At 54.0% G+C, this 18048-nt stretch overlaps 1 protein-coding gene across 3 annotated transcripts in view; it reads right to left on the bottom strand.

The window, feature by feature from the left end:
* LOC105476347 (glutamate ionotropic receptor kainate type subunit 4) overlaps window positions 1-18048 on the bottom strand; it is a 484554-nt gene that overhangs the window by 465998 nt on the left and 508 nt on the right. The window lies entirely within an intron of this gene.

Raw genomic sequence — 18048 nt, 5'->3', positions numbered from 1 at the left:
AGGTCCTGAGGCAGGGAGCCAAAGCTGCCCTGGGAAACTAGAGTGCTGTAGACAGGCACCTGCTCAATAGATGGTGATATGGTTTGGCTGTGTCCCCACCCAAATCTCATCTTGAATTGTAACTCCCACAATTCCCAGTGTCGTGGGAGGAAACTGGTGGGAGGTCATTGAATCATGGAGGCAGGTCTTTCCCATGTTGTTCTCATGATAGATCTCATGGGTCTCACAAGATCTGATGGTTTTAAAAAGGGGAGTTTCCCTGCACATGCTCTCTCTTTGCCTGCTGCCATCCATGTAAGATGTGACTTGCTCCTCTTTGCCTTCCACCATGATTGTGAGGCCTCCCCAGCCACGTGGAACTGTAACTTCATTAAATCCTTTTTCCTGTATAAGTTACCCAGTGTCGGGTATGTCTCTATCAGCAGCATGAAAACAGACTAATACAGATGGGATCCCTAAGACAGGCTCAGAGGAAGGAAGGGTCCCCCATAGTCCCTGCCATCAGTCAGCATCCAGTCAAACAGGGGTGACAGGACCAACATATTTAAGACAGACTTAATATAAAAAAAATTATATGGCCAGGCATGGTGGCTCACGCCTGTAATCCCAGCACTTTGGGAGGCCGAGGTGGGCAGATCACGAGGTCAGGAGATAGAGACCATCCTGGCTAACATAGTAAAACCCCATCTCTACTAAAAATACAAAACATTAGCCAGGCGTGGTGGCAGGTGCCTGTAGTCCCAGGTACTCCATAGGCTGAGGCAGGAGAATGACATGAACCCAGCAGGCGGAGCTTGCAGTGAGCTGAGATCGCGCCACTGCAGTCCAGCCTGGGCCACAGAGCAAGACTTTGTCTCAAAAAAAAAAAAAAAAAAAAAAAATTATAAGCAAGAAGGACTTTTTAGGCTGGGCGTGGTGGCTCACGCCTGTAGTCCCAGCACTTTGGGAGGTTGAGGCAAGCAGACTGCTTGAGCTCAGCCATTCAAGAGCAGCCTAGGCAACACGGTAAAACCACGTCTGCACAAAAAAATACAAAAAAAACCCCAAATAGTCCAGCATTGCGGCCCATGCCTGTGGTCCCAGCTACTCAAAAGGCTGAGATGGCAGGACCGGCTGAGCCCAGAAGATCAAGGCTGCAATGAGCCCAGATCCCGCCACTGGACAATAGAGTGAGACCCTGTCTCAAAAAAATAAAATAAAAGGACCTGTTTGTTGATGAGCTCGCTCTATTCACAGCACATGTGTCCCTCCTGAGGGCCAGCATAAAGTAGCTGAAGGGGTTAACCAGAGCAGGCCTCCCAGAGGAGGTGAGGCTGGCTCAGCTGGTAAAGAAGCTTCTTCCTCCACCCCTGAGTGGGACCACCAGGCCCTCTTTTTCCCCACCTGATTGGAAACCTTGGACAACAATGAGGCTGTATCTACTTTGCCAGCTGCATATAAATGCAAGCACAATGCCACCTCTCTCTCACCAGACAAGGCCACACGCCAGGGGTGGCTTAGTGTGAGCTAGGCTGTCTGGCTCAGCCACATCACAAAGGTAACAAAAGCACCTGAATGCTCGTCTTCCTCCCAGCCCCCAGCCCACCCCTGGGGGATGCAAGTGCGAGTGTCTGGGGCACAGTGAGGTCTCTGGGAGGAGATAAATCCCTAGTACGGGCTCCAGGGAGGCAGGGGGGAACTTGCAGCAGCTCCCTGCTCCCCTACTCTGCTGGGAAAAGCATTGCCATGCTCCCTCTCTCACTGGCAGGGGTCTGCCCTGAGGGGTTTTAAGTGAGTGAAACACCATCTGCCCCGGGGTCCCCACCCAGCACACCCTGCAGACAGATGCTGTCCAGCTCCTGCCCCTGCTTCCTCCCACTCTGGAACCATCTCCACCCTGGGGCTGCAGGGAGCTGAGGCTGCTCTCCACGTTCCACGAAAGCTGAGGCCTGGCAGGACCCCGGCATAGGCAGAGCCACAAAGATGAGACAGCTCCAGAAGCTAAAGACCTGGCAAGACGAGGTGGGGTCAGGGCAACCCCACCTGCCTTTGTGTCCTCCAGGCTCCCCAGGACTGAGCACTGGCTCTGGTCACACCCTCTGCCACGGGCTGGCTGTGTGACTTTGGGCAATTTCTGCAATCTCACTGAGTCTCAGTTTCCCCACTTGTAAAATGTGAGTTGTTGAGGTTTAAATGAGAAAATGTTTCTTCTGCCTAAAGTGTTCAACTACTATTTTTATTAACATCATTCCAGGTTTCCTCTTGGATATGTTGTCAAACCTTTAGCCATTTATAACCTGACTGTGATAAGCACTTTAAAAACTAACTTTTTTTTTCTTTTTTTGAGATGCAGTTTTGCTCTTGTTGCATAGGCTGGAGTGCAATGATGCAATCTCAGCTCACTGCAACCTCAGGCTCACTGCAACCTCCACCTTCCAGGTTCAAGTGATTCTCCTGCTTCAGTCTCCCAAAGAGCTTGGATTACAAGCGTGTGCCACCATGCACGGCTAATTTTGTATTTTTAGTGGAGACGGGGTTTCACCATGTTGGTCAGGCTGGTCTTGAACCCCTGACCTCAAGTGATCCACCCACCTCAGCCTCCCAAAGTGCTGGGATTACAGGCGTAAGCCACTGTGCCTGGCCTAAAAACAAACTTTTTAAATTGATGTGTACTGTTTATACAGAAAAGTGTACATGGTTGGCCACAGTGGCTCACTCCTGTAATCCCAGGACTTTGAGAGGCCAAGGTGGGAGGATCGCTTGAGCCCAGAAGTTCAAGCCTGGGCAACATAGAGAAACACTGTCTCTAGAAAGAAAAAAATATAAAAAATTAGTGGGGCATGGTGGTGCATGTCTGTAGACTCAGCTACTGGGGTGAGAGGGTGGGTGCTAGGGTAGGAGAATTACCTGAGCCTGGGAGATAGAGATCATGCCACCGCACTCCAGCCTGGGTGACAGAGTAAGACCTGCCTCGAAGGAAAAGAAGAAAGAGAAGTGCACATAAGTGTGCAGCTCAAGGAATTTCCACAGAACCAGCTCTCAGATCACGAAACAAGGCATTATCAGTATTCTAGAGGTCCTTTTTCAGGCCCCCTGCCAAGGCTAACTGCTATTCCAGCTTCTATTACCATGGATTACTTCGCCTGTTTTTGAACTTTATATAAATAAAATCACACAGTATGTACTGAAAACACCTTCAGACTTAAGAAGCCCTTTCATAGACGGTATCTTATTTGGTCTTCCCCAACCCCTGTGAGATTAGGTTTTCTATTGTCCCCATTTTATTGCTGAGCAAACAGAGGCTTCAGATACATGAACAAACTTGTTCAAGGCCACACAGTGAGTAGAGAGAGGGACTCTAACTCCAGCTGTCCAAGCCCTCCCGTCACCCAGCTACTTCCCACACATCAAACCAGCCTCTCCCTGTGCCCCAGTTAAGGCCGCTCCTCCCCAAAGCCCTATTTCCTCCAGGAAGCTTCCTTGGATGGCTCAGAAGAGAGCCATCAGCTCTGCCCCCACCCCCAGCCTAGACACGGGGACTTAGCATGAGGCTAACCTTGGTGCAGGTCTTATGGGTGTGTGTTGACTGCCTGCTACGGTTTCTGCAACACCCCTGCTGGTCTCTTCTCCACATGCCTCTCAGAGTCACAACACCAGAAGACAGAGCTGCTTCTGCAGCTCTTTCCACACCCTCCCCAGTATGAATGGGGCTGGCTGGGAGCTGGGGTCGGGATGGTCACTGCATTAGGTCAGGTGGGGAGCAGGGCACATGTTCCCCTGGTTTGATGAGAGGCTCCTGGTGAGTTCGTCTAATGAAAAGTGTGAGACCAAAGGCACTAGGGGCCGGGGGACCCCATTTCAAACCCCGATTCTTCAAGTCACATGATCTCGGGCAAGTTCCTTCCCCTCTCTGAACCTCAGTACCCTCACTTGTAATATGAGATGGCTGGACTCAATCTGACTTCACAAAGCCATGGTACCCTGTGGCCATGTCAGACATCACAGTGAGTCCAGGGCCCCTTCCCAGGGAGCCCACACTTGGCCTCAGGCTTCTTTCGACCCAGCACTGCAGGCACCATGGATCCACTGAGAAGGGTAAGAAGGGGAAGCCTGCCCAGCAGCCTTGACCAGGAAGGTCCAGAGCCACTGGACATTCATGCTGCAGCCCCTAATGGGCTCCAGAAGCCAAGAAGACGGAAGGTGGAACAGGACCTCAGCTCACCCTGCAGACCACACGGAGCTTTGTCATCCCCACACAAAGGCGACCGCTTCCTAGGGCTCTCTGCCACCACAGCACCCAATCCTGAGCTGCCCAGTGCTCTGCCACATAACTAACTCCGCATAAGGATAAATGCCCCCATGATGCACGCAGCCCCTAGCTCACACTGGCTATGTCTGGAGGAGCACCCCAGGTCCAGTCCATGTTCCCAGAGCCTCTTCCTGACTCATGGCAGCTGCAGTGCCCACAGCCTGATCCAGAAGTTAGTGCTGTCACCCCAAATGCCACCTTTGCTCTCACCAGTCACCCCAGTACAGTCCCCCTTGACCCATTAATGCCAGGCTCATCGGGGTTCGAGGAAGGGGTAAAGTGCTTGGGGCCAAGGTCCAGGAAGGCCCAGGGTTACTCTTTGTACTAGTTCAGCTCCATCGCCGGCTACGCTAACCTGAGAAACCAGTCCTGTCATCCACTGCGGAAATGTGTTTTGAGATCACACAACTGACTTTTCAATCCCATACACCTGCGAGTGGAAGGCGGCCCATCCAAGCTTTCCAGAGCCAAGGCTCATCCTAGTCTAGGGCTCCAGAGTCCAGGGGCTCTGCAGACAAGCAGCTCACCAAAGCAGCCGCTCACCCACTAAATGCATACTGAGCGCCCAGTGCTGTTCAGCTGTTGGGGAAAGAGTGCAGAAATGGCCGGGCGCGGTGGCTCACACCTGTAATCCCAGCACTTTGGGAGGGCAAGGCGGGTGGATCATGAGGTCAGGAGATTGAGCCCATCCTGGCTAACATGATGAAACCCCGTCTCTACTAAAATACAAAAAATTAGCCGGCAAGGTGGTGCGTGCCTGTAGTCCCAGCTACTCAGGAGGCTGAGGCAGGGGAATCACTTGAACCCGGGAGGCAGAGGTTGCAGTGAGCCGAGATCATGCCACTGCACTCCAGCCTGGTGACAGAGCAAGGCTCCGTTCAGGAAAAAAAAAAAAAAAGAATGCAGAAGCAAACAGGCCCTGTGCAGTGGAGCCTGTGCCTTGTGGGGCGACAGATGATGATCTCTGGTGACCTCCCCAAAGCATCCAAGGTGGCCTGATCTTGCTTTACCAGCCCCACCCTGATCATCTCCCAGCTGGGCTGCTCAGGTTCTTCCCCTGCTAGGAGGTGAAAGTTCCTTAGAAAGGCACTGGCCACACGGAGAAGCAGTGGCTAAAGAGGCGAAGGTAGACCCAGGCAACACCGACCCACAAAGTCCAGGTTCAGCTGTGTGACCTTGTGCCAGTGTCTCAGGTTTTCTGGGCATCTGTGTTCTCCCTTGTCCAATGGGAATAATAAGACCTGCCATGGAGGGCTGGTGTGAGGACCTGCAGTAACGCAGGATGGCAACTGGAGAAGCAGCGAGAGAAGTAGCCGCATTATTGGCCCAGGAATACAGGACAAAAGTCAGCTCCTCCTCCACCCTAGAGCCCAAGGTCAAGCTCTTGACATCCTCCTTCCCACTCCCCTCTCCAAAGGAGGTGAGGGGAAGAGAGAGCCCAGCAGCTGCCACCCCGCAGCACCGCACAGGAGAAATGCACTTTCTCAGCTGACTTCCGCTACTCAGACAGCCCGATTGCTTTGTTTACTGCCAATTTGCACCCCACCTGGCAGATCTCATGTTCCGGCCTATTTACTCTGGACTCTGGCAGGACTGTTACTTTTCAAAGGAGAGTCGGCTGGTGCTATTTTAGCACAAATAAACTGGTGAGCTTCCTCCATCTAGTTGCCTACTCTGTGCTCTTAGATTTGGGTCAACTGAAATTTTGGCCCCCTGATGGGATGTCTGCATCCCCACCCAGCCTCCTAGGAGCAGCAGAGGAGCAACAGTTTGCCTAGTCCTCAGGCTCCTGCCCCCAGGACCCCACCACCAATCTGGCATCTGACAGATTCGGCAGGTGTCTGTGCACACATCTGCAAGGGTCCAGCCTTGGGATGGGCCCACCTGTGCTGCTCTGTGGCTGTGCCTGGCACATAGGAGGCACTCTGGAAACATGTGCGAAAGAACACATGTGTGACAACCCCTCAGCGCAGCCCTGTGGCCAAGGATCTACCTCCCTCATGAGGCAGGTCCCAGCCTTGGACATTTCTTTTCTAGGCCCCCCAGGCCAGGGGATTTCATTTTGGGAAAGAGTCTCGGAAACTCAGGGAGGAAGAGACAAAGTTGGCTTTGCTTCTTGTTCATTAGGTAGCTTCACATTCAGAAGGCTGGAATGGGGTTCCAAGGAGGGCGCAGAACAAAGACCCACGGGAGCCAGGCGCAGTGGCTCACACCTGTAATCCCAGCACTTTGGAAGGCCAAGGTGGGCAGATCACCTGAGGTCAGGAGTTCGAGACTAGCCTGGCCAACATGGTGAAACCCTGTCTCTACTAAAAATACAAAAATTAGCCACGTGTGGTGGCACACACCTGTAGACCCAGCTACTTGGGAGGCTGAGGCAGGAGAATCGCTTGAACCCGGGAGGTGGAGGTTGCAGTGAGCTGAGGTCGTGCCATTGCACTCCAGCCTGGGCAACTGAGCGAGACATTGTCTCAAAAAAGAAAGAAAAAAAACGATCCATGGGAAGTCGATTTGGCTCAATCTAAGGTAAAACCTCCCAGTATGTTTAGAAATCACTTGCACTGACAGAGCACATTCCCTATGCCCGACAGGGCACTGGGTGCTTTCGTGTTGCTCCCTCGTTCACAGCCACCCAACTCGAGGATGGCCTGCCTTTGGATCACTCCAGAGCACTGCCCAGCCTGCCTCATTCATATCCCGGCTCTATTACTTGGCTCATGTGTCATCTTGGGCAAGCTACATAACCTCTGTGGGTCTATTTCCTCATATGTAAAGTGAGACAACAAAAGTACCTACTTCATAGGGTTGGCTAGAGAATCAACTTCATACATACAAAGCATCTAGAACAGTGAATGGAAGGTGGTAAGTACTCAATGATGTCAGCTTTCAGAAGAAGGGGAAAACGGAGAAAGAGGAAGAGGAGGAGAAGGTGGCAGCAGCCGAGGCGGGATAACCACCCACGGGAGATAATAGAAGCTCAGGTAGGACGTCAAATGCAATGATCTCGAGAGCCTTCAAGAATAAGATTCTAGGATTCCCTGGGCTGCATTCAGTTTTCCCAGCAGTACAACAGGCGATATCATTACCTGACAAATGCTGCTTTCTTCCGCGTGATATTCTCTACCTTGGGAAGAGCAGGTGTTCCCAGGGACCACTGCCTCTACCATCGCACAAACTGGAAGGCACAGGGTGGCAGACGCAGCCGTGGGCAAGGGGTGGGAGTCCTGGCAAGGGGTAGGAGTCCAATCAAACTGTGTGGCTTTCAGCTAGTTACTGAAATTCCGAGAGTCTGGGACAATAATTTTAACCACCCTTCTGTGTCTCAGGTTTGTGGTCCTGTGAGCACTTTGGGGCAGAGGGTACAAATCACCAAGAACCTAATAAGCCTTTGGGTATGTGACTACCATCAGAAAGTGGTATTGTGGGCCGGGTGTGGTGGCACACACCTGTAATCCCAGCACTTTTGGAGGCCAAGAGGAGGGATCACTTGAGCTCAGGAGTTTGAGTCTAGCCTGGATAACAGTGAGACTCCATCTCTACAAAAAAATCAAAATATTTGCCAGGCGTGGTGGTGCATGCTTGTAGTCCCAAGCTATGGGGACGATCAGTTGAACCCAGGAGGTTCAAGCTACAGTGAGCTGTAATCATGCCACTGCACTCCCACTTGGGTGAGAGTGAGACTCTGTCTCAAAAAAACAAAAAACAAAACAAAACAAAAAAAGAAAATAGCATTGCGGCTTCAGCACAAGGGCAGAGTTGTGCTGACCTCTCACCTGGAAATAACTCTACAGGTTCTTCTGCATACCCTGTGCCCTGCCCAAACCCACCTTTGTCTTCTTTAATTCTGAAGATGCCTCTGCTGCCTCCAAAAAGAGCGATGTTCCCGTTTCCATCCCATCACCAGCCCTGCTAGGGCCATCGTTCTGTTGTGATCTTAGGAACTGAACTAGGCTGGGGGAGATGCTGTCAGGAGCAATAACGACCATGACTCGAACAATGCTACTATCGGGTTTCTTCCAAAGAGACTCCCTATTCTGCTGCTATGGCTGAGAGTCCAAGACCCCAGTCAGATTCCACGCCTTCTAATCCTCGGCTATTAACCTGGGGCAGCCAGGCCAGCCAGCCAGGCCCTTGGAGGAGGTGGTGAGTGGACACAACCGTGGTTGGTCCAGTGGGAGCAGGGCTGCTTTTAACCTCCTAGAGTCCTGTCTCACCTGAGCACTACTCAGCGCTCAGACTCAGCAGCCCAGGAGAGGGTCTCATCAATGCTTGATGTCGCCGCCTTCTTCCTGCCTCCACACCAGGCCCTTCCCTGGATGGCCTCCATGGTGGAAAAGAATGGCACATGATTCAGGAGGTGGCTCTTTAATCACTTCCCCAATACAGCCAGTGACCCTCTCACTCAGGGATCAAAGAAATCAGGCCAAAGGAAGGCGAGTCCCAAAATGCATAGAGGTGCCACCGCCCGTTCTCCACGCCTGCTGATGGCTGGATGGGCTGGGACTGGCTTGAGGGTGCTGGTTCTGGAAATGAGCATTGGCCTCCTTGCCTAAGAGATGAGGAATCAAAGTATAGAAGTAGCAGTGAGGTAGGCTGGGTGCAGTGGCTCATGCCTGTAATCCCGGCACTTTGGGAGGCTGAGGCGGGTGGATCACCTGAGGCCGGGAGTTTGAGACCAGCCTGGCCAACATGGTGAAACCCTGTCTCTACTAAAAATACAAAAATTAGCCAGGTGTGGTGGTGGGCGCCTGTAGTCTCAGCAACTCAGGAGGCTGAGGCAGGAGAATTGCTTGAACCCAGGAGGCAGAGGTTGCAATGAGCCAAGATCGTGCCACTGCACTCCAGCCTGGGCGACAGAATGAGACTCCATCTCAAAAAAAAAAAAAAAAAAAAGCAGTAGTGAGGTAGCCAGAGGTAGAATCTCAGAACTAGGGAGGGATTAGTGCATACTTCCCATACACTTATGCACCCACAAGCATGCATGCACGCACACAAAGGATTTCCCACCAGAGCTTGAAACCACACTGCCTGGGTACACATTTCAACTCTGCTTCTTACCAGCTATGGGACTTTGGGCTAATGAATCACCTACTCTGAATCTCAGCTTCCTCATCTGTAAAATGAGTATAATAAACTTAAAGTTATTATCATAGTGCATTTGGGCTGCTGTAACAAAATACCATAAACTGGGTAGCTGGTAAATAATAGAAGTTTGTGTCTCTCAGTTCTGGAGGTGGGGAAGCCTGAGATCAAGGTGCTGGCAGATTCAGTGTCGGGTGAGGGCTTTTGGGTTCACAGATGGGGCCTCCTCACTGTGTGCTCACATGGTGGGAGGGGTGAGGGGGCTTTGCGGGTTCTCTTTTAAAGGGCATAATCCCATTCATGAGGGCTCAGCTCCATGATTTAATCACCTCCCAAATGCCCCACCTCCTAATACTATCACTTTGGGGGCTAAGATTTCAACATGAATTCTGGGGGAACACCAACATTCAGTTCATAGCAGTTATTAGGAAGATTAAGATAATATATGGAAAGCACTTTGAATTGTACTTGGCACATAATAAGCATTGAATAATTATTAGCTATGATTATTGTCATCATTGTCGAATTCACACCTATGTGTCAGCCTAGTGTTAGAGACAAAAGCACAAGGCCCTATCCGTGCCCCTAAGGAGTCCTCTGTCTAGTGCCTTAAAGAATCAAAATCATCCATCTGCTTAGTTCTAGTCCGATTTTGTTTGGATGCTGCAATTGGACCAAACAATTTGTTGAAGCCTCTCTTTTCCAGCCCTCTCGCTCCTGCATGGAGGGCCACAAGACCCAGCAAAAGACACAGGCTAAGCCAGGCACAGTGGTTCATGCCTGTAAAGCCAGCGCTTTGGAGGCTAAGACCAGCGGATCACCCGAGGTCAGGAGTTTGAGACCAGCCTGGTCAATGGTGAAACCCAGTATCTACTAAAAACACAAAAAATTAGCCGGTGGTGGTGATGGGTGCCTGTAATCCCAGCTACTCAGGAGGCTGAGGCAGGAGAATCACTTGAACCCAGGAGGTGGAGGTTGCAGTGAGCCATTGCACTCCAGCCTGGGCGACAGAGCCAGACTCCATCTCAAAAAAATTTTTAAAAATTTTAGCCAGGCGTGGTGGCGGGCGCCTGTAGTCCCAACTACTCGGGAGGTTGAGGCAGGAGAAAGGCGTGAACCTGGCAGGTGGAGCTTACAGTGAGCCAAAATCGTGCCACTGCACTCCAGCCTGGGCGACAGAGCGAGACTCCGTCTCAAAAAAAATAATAATTAAAAAAACTTTAAAAATACACAAGCTGGGAAGCCTGGAGGCCTGGGCTTATACTCCAGCTCTGCCACTTCCCTGCTACACTGCGTGGACAAGTGACTTAAACACCCTGGGCTTTGGGCCCCTCATCTCTCTGGGGCTTGGACTAAACCCACTATAGACTTTTCTAATTAAAAAACAAAAAAAAAAAGTACAATAGCTTTGCTGCTCCCAAATCCCCATCCTTTCACCAGCCGTGCTACAGACACTATTCTGTAGAGTCTAGGAACTGGACTGGGTTAGGAGAGACGCTATGAGGAGGCAACACAGTAATAACGACTGATAACGACTGCTGCCACAGACGGCTGCTCAGCACAGCTGCCGAGAGACATGGAGGCCAGGGTGGGCTCGCACAGCTTTGTGCCCAAAGTTGCACTGCTGGAACTGGGGGAGCTGGGATTTGTCCTATGTATCTGACCTGAAAGTGGCCAGGCCAACCACTGTACCACACAGCCTCAGGGGGAGCAACGGAGGTTCCCACCCAGACTACCCCAGCAGAGAGGGAGACACAGGGAGTGCCCTTCACTCACTCCTGGAACCCAACCTCCCTTCTCAGCAGCCTCCCCAGGCCGGAGAACAGGGAGAGCGGAAACCAACCCACACCGGCTTCCCCTGCCTCCAGATGTGCCCTATCTTCCATGCCTTCCTAAACTTTTCTTTTTCATTAAGTGTGCCTTGCAGCCAGCCTCTCACTTACACATCTTAACCTCCTCTGGGCTATTGATTTCTCATTCCATTAAATCCTCCTCTTTAACTCTGGCCCTTAAACTCCAATTCTAAACCTGTGTCTACTCCCCAGTCACGCTCCCAGGCCACCACTGCGACTCCTCTGCGCTAGGGGCCGGCCCCTCCCCGCTTCCTCCTGGGGGCCTTCACAGGACTATCAACTCAACTGGGAACTCCGTGACGTAGAGTTTATTCTATGCCTTTGTTTATAGAGAGGAAACTGAGGCAGCAATCCTAGCCTGGCCTTCTATTTCCCAGCTGTGCCCTTCCCGAGATGCCCACTGTGACTCGGCACTCAGGCGTCTGCGTGCTCTCTCCCGACACCCCACAGCACGGCACAGCTATCACCCTCACCAATCGGGTCTCCCTGCTCTCCAACTTTAGGCAGAAGTCAGGGCTGCACAGATGGGGACACCGTTTGCCTTTGGGGGCCTGCCCGTGGCCTCCCTGGGGCAAACGATGCCAGCCTCATTTTGACAACACAAGCGGGCACCAAGAGGCTGGACACTGAGGAGAGGAGAGGGTCGCACCAAGGAGCCTGGGACACCCCATTCCCAGAAGCCTAAGGCCACACAGCCCCTCTGGCTGCTCTTCACCCTCCCCAGCCTCTGAATTTACCTCTGTAACAAGCGTCCATTAAACATGAGTTGAGGCCCCTTAAATGGGACAGATATTGACTTAACACCTGTTCTGTGCAACCACTACGGATAGCTCAGTGAACAAAGTGGACGAGGCCCTTCCCGTTTGGACGGGAGCTCCACGCTCGGTCCCCGGCAGTGACAGGCACAGACGGAGGAAGTTCAGGGCAGTGAATATCAGACACGAGGGTCCTGGTACCGTGGAGGGAGGGCCGCAAGGGCTGGCAGGAGGCTGGGGAGGTGAGACTGAGGCATGTGAGATGCCTTAGAGCTGGCCACCGGCAGCACGTGCCCCAGGCCTGTTCCCGCACAAGACTAGACAGCGGTTGCTGCCCAGGCAGCCACAGCCTGAGGTGAGCTCCAATGGCTCCAGGCCGCTCCTCAGGCACAGCACATCCAGGCATGAACTGTCAGCTTTGCCTCAGACCTGCTTCCCCCTCCGGCTTCCCTATTCCCCTCGCATTGCCATTCCCCCTGGTCTCCAGCACGGGAAATCTCAAAGTTATCTCCGACATTTCCGGCTCCTTCATCTGCTGCATCCAATCTGTCAGCGGGCTCTGCTGTTCTTGGAAATGTCACTCAAGCTTACCCCGCTTTCGCCTCACTGTCACGGGCGCCCAGGCCCAGCCCTCAACCTGTGCTTCTGCACAGCCCTCCTCTGCCCACGAGTCTTCACCGGCTCCCCCGAGCCTGCTGCACTGACCTAAGGCTTTTCTGTTTGGTGGTCAGGGTCCTCTTGGAATCCAGCCGTTCTACCCACCCCATCTACTGGGACACTCCGCTGCTCTGACTCCAGCCTTCTGCTGCACACGGAACTCTTCTCTCACTTGCCTCTTCCACTGTGCCCGAGCACCCAATCCTCAGATCATCCTCTCTCCCCTCATCCTGCCTGCACAGCCCCTTCCCAGCCTCCTCACTGTGAGTCTTCCTTCCCCCATTCCTGAGCACCCCTGCCAGCTTCTGCCAGGTCTGAATGCTGGTGGCAGGTGCAATCAACACACGCGCCACGTTCCCAGAGACTGAGTGTCTTGGTGTGCTATCCACCCAAACTATCACCCTTCGGGAGAGGACGGTCCTGCCCACCCCCCAACCAGGGGACTCCACAACCACCCCATCCCTGCTGGGCTCTGTGTAAATGACTTAAGTGCTCAGTTGTTTAAAGAAAACCCGTGATGAATCAAAAAGGATCTCTCTCTTGTTTTTTAAAGCAGAGGATGCCCAAGTGTAGGGGAAGAAGCTGGGGGTCCTGCCGCACTCACCAGTCTGGGATGTGGGACAGAGTGTATATGTGACCCCCAGGGACTCCCTTCCTCATCAGTGAGAAAGGAGATGCCCACAGCTAACTCGCGGGGTAGCTGGACTGACTGAGCGAAACAAACGGAGTACGCAGTCAATACAATGTTAAATTGATTCCTTCCTTCCTTCCCATAATTCACCCAGCCTGCAACTGTGGCGTAAGTTTTTTTGTTCATATTGGATTTGCTAAATGTAAGGCATACCCTATTTTATGTAACAGAATGTTATAATCAAGCAACAGCTACATCTTATGTCCTTACTACGGACAGGGCCGATTTACTCACTCTGCTGGGTGCTGGAGAATGTGAAAAGGTGTCAGGGAAAGGCCTTGCTCCTCCAGGGATCTGCCGTCTGGGTGGGGAGACAAACCGACAGACGATTACCAATGCCAGGTAGGATGAGGGGACTCAGCCAGCCCATACAGAGGGAGAGCAGGAGGAGGCCACCCAGAGAATGTGCCCTCGATATCCATGCAGGTGCCCTTCACACCGGACGAGTCACACTCCCACTCACATTCCATGCTGCCAACCCTCTGAAGCAGGTGAGTTTTATCCCCATTTTACAGGTGAGGGCAGTGAGGCTCAGAGTCCCCGTTTTACAGGTGAGGGCAGTGAGGCTCAGAGTCCCCGTTTTACAGGTGAGGGCAGTGAGGCTCAGCGTCGCCGTTTTACAGGTGAGGGCAGTGAGCTCAGAGTCCCCGTTTTACAGGTGAGGGCAGTGAGGCCCAGCATCCCCGTTTTACAGGTGAGGGCAGTGAGGCTCAGAGTCCCCGTTTTACAGGTGAGAGCAGTGAGGCTCAGCGTCGCCGTTTTACAGGTGACAGCAGTGAACTCAGTGTCGCCGTTTTACAGGTGAGGGCAGTGAGGCTCAGCGTCGCCGTTTTACAGGTGACGGCAGTGAGCTCAGAGTCCCCGTTTTACAGGTGACGGCAGTGAGCTCAGAGTCCCCGTTTTACAGGTGACGGCAGTGAGCTCAGAGTCCCCGTTTTACAGGTGAGGGCAGTGAGGCCCAGCATCCCCGTTTTACAGGTGAGGGCAGTGAGGCTCAGCATCGCCGTTTTACAGGTGAGGGCAGTGAGGCTCAGCATCGCCGTTTTACAGGTGAGGGCAGTGAAGCCCAGCATCCCTGTTTTACAGGTGAGGGCAGTGAGGCTCAGAGTCCCCGTTTTACAGGTGAGGGCAGTGAGGCTCAGCGTCACCGTTTTACAGGTGACGGCAGTGAGGCTCAGAGTCCCCGTTTTACAGGTGAGGGCAGTGAGGCTCAGCATCCCCGTTTTACAGGTGAGGGCAGTGAGGCCCAGCATCCCCGTTTTACAGGTGAGGGCAGTGAGGCTCAGAGTCCCCGTTTTACAGGTGAGGGCAGTGAGGCTCAGAGTCCCCGTTTTACAGGTGAGGGCAGTGAGGCTCAGTGTCGCCGTTTTACAGGTGACGGCAGTGAGGCTCAGAGTCCCCGTTTTACAGGTGAGGGCAGTGAGGCTCAGAGTTGCCATTTTACAGGTGAGGGCAGTGAACTCAGCGTCCCCGTTTTACAGGTGAGAGCAGTGAGGCTCAGAGTCCCCGTTTTACAGGTGAGGGCAGTGAACTCAGCGTCCCCGTTTTACAGGTGAGGGCAGTGAACTCAGCGTCCCCGTTTTACAGGTGACGGCAGTGAGCTCAGAGAGGTGAGGCAAATTGTCCGACGTCACGCAGGGAGTGATGCGAGAACAGGAACCCAGGTCTGCCTGACATTTGGTAGCTGGAACTGGTTTCTCTTCCACCAGCACCTTGAAGGCTGGGCAAGACATGGATGGGAGGAAAAGAGGAGGAAACGCAAAGGGCCAGGGTGAGGACACACAGTGCCAGGGCTGGGTGGCAGGGGGAGGGGAGACAAGATCATGCCAGACACCATGTTGTGACGTAAAGTTGGGATCAGCGTGCAGAGGGCCTTCACCTCCAAGGCATCTTGGAAGGCAGTGCTGCTGAGGGCTGCTGAGACAGGGTCCCCTGTGAGAAGCGCCACCCTCTGTAAGAAGACAGGCACAGCGGCAGAATGGCTGGAAACTGAGGCTGGAGGCCCACTAAGGAAGCTGTCAGGACAGTAACCCAGGGTGAACAGCCAAAGGCCCAAGTAGGGACCACATCAGTGGGAAAGCAAAGGTCAGAGTGGACACTCGAAGTGCCCAAAAGAACTGAGTGGGCTGAGGCCTTAGGCACCAGAGAGAGGGAAGGGGGGGTGCCCCAGGCGCCCCGGCTGCATGCCTAGGGGAACCCATCTGCTCCTTCCACCAGGGGGAGGCAAGAGACAGTGCCCACTTGGGGTAGGGGGTGGTCGGTTGGATCTAGGGGGTGGCAGGACACCCAGGCAGCCAGTCTAAGGCGGAGGAGACCACAGAGCAAAGACTCCACCAGGCCTGGGGTGGGGGTGGAAGCGGTGAGCCATCACTGGAGAGGGTGAAGGGGATGAACCTAGGAACAGGCAGGACCGAGGGTGGGCTTTCTGAGAACTGAACAGCTGAGACCTTGAAAAGCAAGAGGAACTAGCCCAACAGCACTGGACTGAGCGTCAGAGGCCTGGACCCAGCTGCGGAGCCTTGGATAAGGCATCCATCCTCTCTGGGCCTCAGCTTCTGTTGGGTCATTAATGCCTCCTTATAAGTTTGTCTGTAAGGAGTGATCAGACGCTTGCAGGGCTGTAGTAGAGACCCAATGAAGGAATTGTTCTGAGAGGCATCTGAAACGCTGCAGAACTCCATACACACATAAGGGATTAGTACTACGCAGAAGCACCAAGAGATGCATCCTTCCCACACACGCTCGGCACTGCCCACCCTCCCCAGACACACGAAGGCCAGCTTCCGCCTCGCTGCTCCTCTTGCTTTCTGAGCAGTCTCTCCCCCAATCCAGGGCCGGTCGCCCTGTCCTCCCTTCCATCTCTGGATGGCTGAGAACCACCTCAGAAGCAGCGGAGCTCCTCTCTGCTGGACGCCCTGACTCTCTGCAGCTGGGACCTTCTCCTAGAGTCTCCGCCTCTCTCCCGGTACTAAAGTTCCCTCTACATCCTAAGGGAAAACCAAACTGGAAATCAGACCACGAAGCTGACCCAGGTTCTTGGAAGAACTTTCAGTGCTGGGGAAGACAGCAGCCACCGATCAAGATGCCCAGGTGGGGGGATGGGAAAAACACAGAAAACCAAGATCTTCTCCCAACTTCCCCTCCCGAGCACCCGCCTCTCCCCGACCCGGAGGGACTGGTGTTGCCTCTGGGTTTCAGGTGACAGGTCCAGAGCAGGACGGGGGGGTGGAGCTGGTGAGACAGGCCGGAGGCTGGTGGGCAAGCCCGGGCCACAAGGAATGAACAAAATATGGAAAATTAAACAAACTCAGACACTGTAATGTGTGCATATTAGATTAACTCTCCAAAGGGTCGTGACCTTGAGGAACACATCCAGCCAGTGACAAAAATAATAAACCTGATTAACGATGAAGCCTGAGCTGCAGCTTCAGCAAATAAAACCAGCATGATGATGATGACGCCCAGTGGAATTCCAGGGGCTCCTGTCCCTGGTGGGACCGGAACACAGTCGACCTCGACAAGTCCCTTGTCCCTGACCACGCAAGCACAGACACTCAGGGATTAAGGCAGGACCGGATTTGTCTCTCAGATGCCCACTACCAACCCAGGCGGCCTCTCTCCCCAGAGATACCACGCCCGCAGTTTCCGGGTGCTCCTAGAAGGGTCACCACCACCCGGGTGACCCATAGGGAGTGAAAGTGAAGGTAGTTCTTTGTTCCTGGCAGGGCTCAGTCCTCCTGACCAGCCCTCAGACCTCTTGGCCTGGTCTTGACAGCTGCCCACTGCCTGGCAAAAGGGCCCAGCTGTGCCCAGAGCTCCTCTCCTCTTTCCAGACAACCCAGACCCTTGGGAGACATGCCCAGGAGAGCCACTGGAGGGAGGCAGGGAGGTGGCACCGCGTGGCATCACCAGACAACAGCACCAAGAGGAAGATGGCAGCATCAAGTACAGATGCCAAGAGCCACGCAGCCCAAGGTCCAGCCCGGGAGTGGCTCAGCCCGCATTGCCCCACCACTGCCAGGCAGACGGGCCAGAGGCGCCCGGGCCCAGCCCCCTCCGCCGCCTCCTCCCCCATCCCAAGGCCCTCAGCCAACTCTCCCCAGGCTCCAACTCCTCCCCTCACTTTGCTCAGCTCAAGGGAGCCAGGGAAAGAGACACAGGTGCTCTCAGTGCCTTGAACCCCCTGTCCCAGCTGTCGCCTGCACGCCCTCCACGCCAGCCAGGTCGGAGCGCACAGCTCTGCCAATCCTCACTGGAGAGAATCTAAATCAGCTCCCCTCCCCCTCCGCCCCAGCCCCCTCCCCCATCACGCGCCCAATGCAGGTCTCTAGAGTTTCTCCCTCACTTCCCACTCGGATGAACTAGGGTGAGATGGGTGGGAGCCCCATTCGCCCGGGGAAAGAGGGTCATTTCTGATAGGGCTCTGGTTCCCCCAAGCAAGTGCAGGGTGGGCACGGTGTGCGGGGTGGGGGGTGTGGAGGTGGCCCGAGTCCAGTGCAGGGGCAGGGGGCAGTCGAGGCAGATGGCAGTGAGGGAGAGGGGAGGGGGCTTGGTGGGATGCCGGGCTGAGCCGGGATGGGAGGCTGTAGCGAGGAACAGCGGCTCTGGGAGAAGCGGAGGGTGACGAGGTGTAGGGTAGACGCGCCAGGCTGGGAAGGGGCTGACATCCCTGCAGGGGGCAGAGGCAGGGCTGGGAGTTGCACGGGGAGGGGGAGGACAAGA

Source organism: Macaca nemestrina, chromosome 12, assembly GCF_043159975.1.
Source record: "Macaca nemestrina isolate mMacNem1 chromosome 12, mMacNem.hap1, whole genome shotgun sequence".
Taxonomy (NCBI): Eukaryota; Metazoa; Chordata; class Mammalia; order Primates; family Cercopithecidae; genus Macaca; species Macaca nemestrina.
The sequence above is the reverse complement of the archived record's forward strand: the minus strand, read 5'-3'. Positions and strand labels throughout refer to the sequence as shown.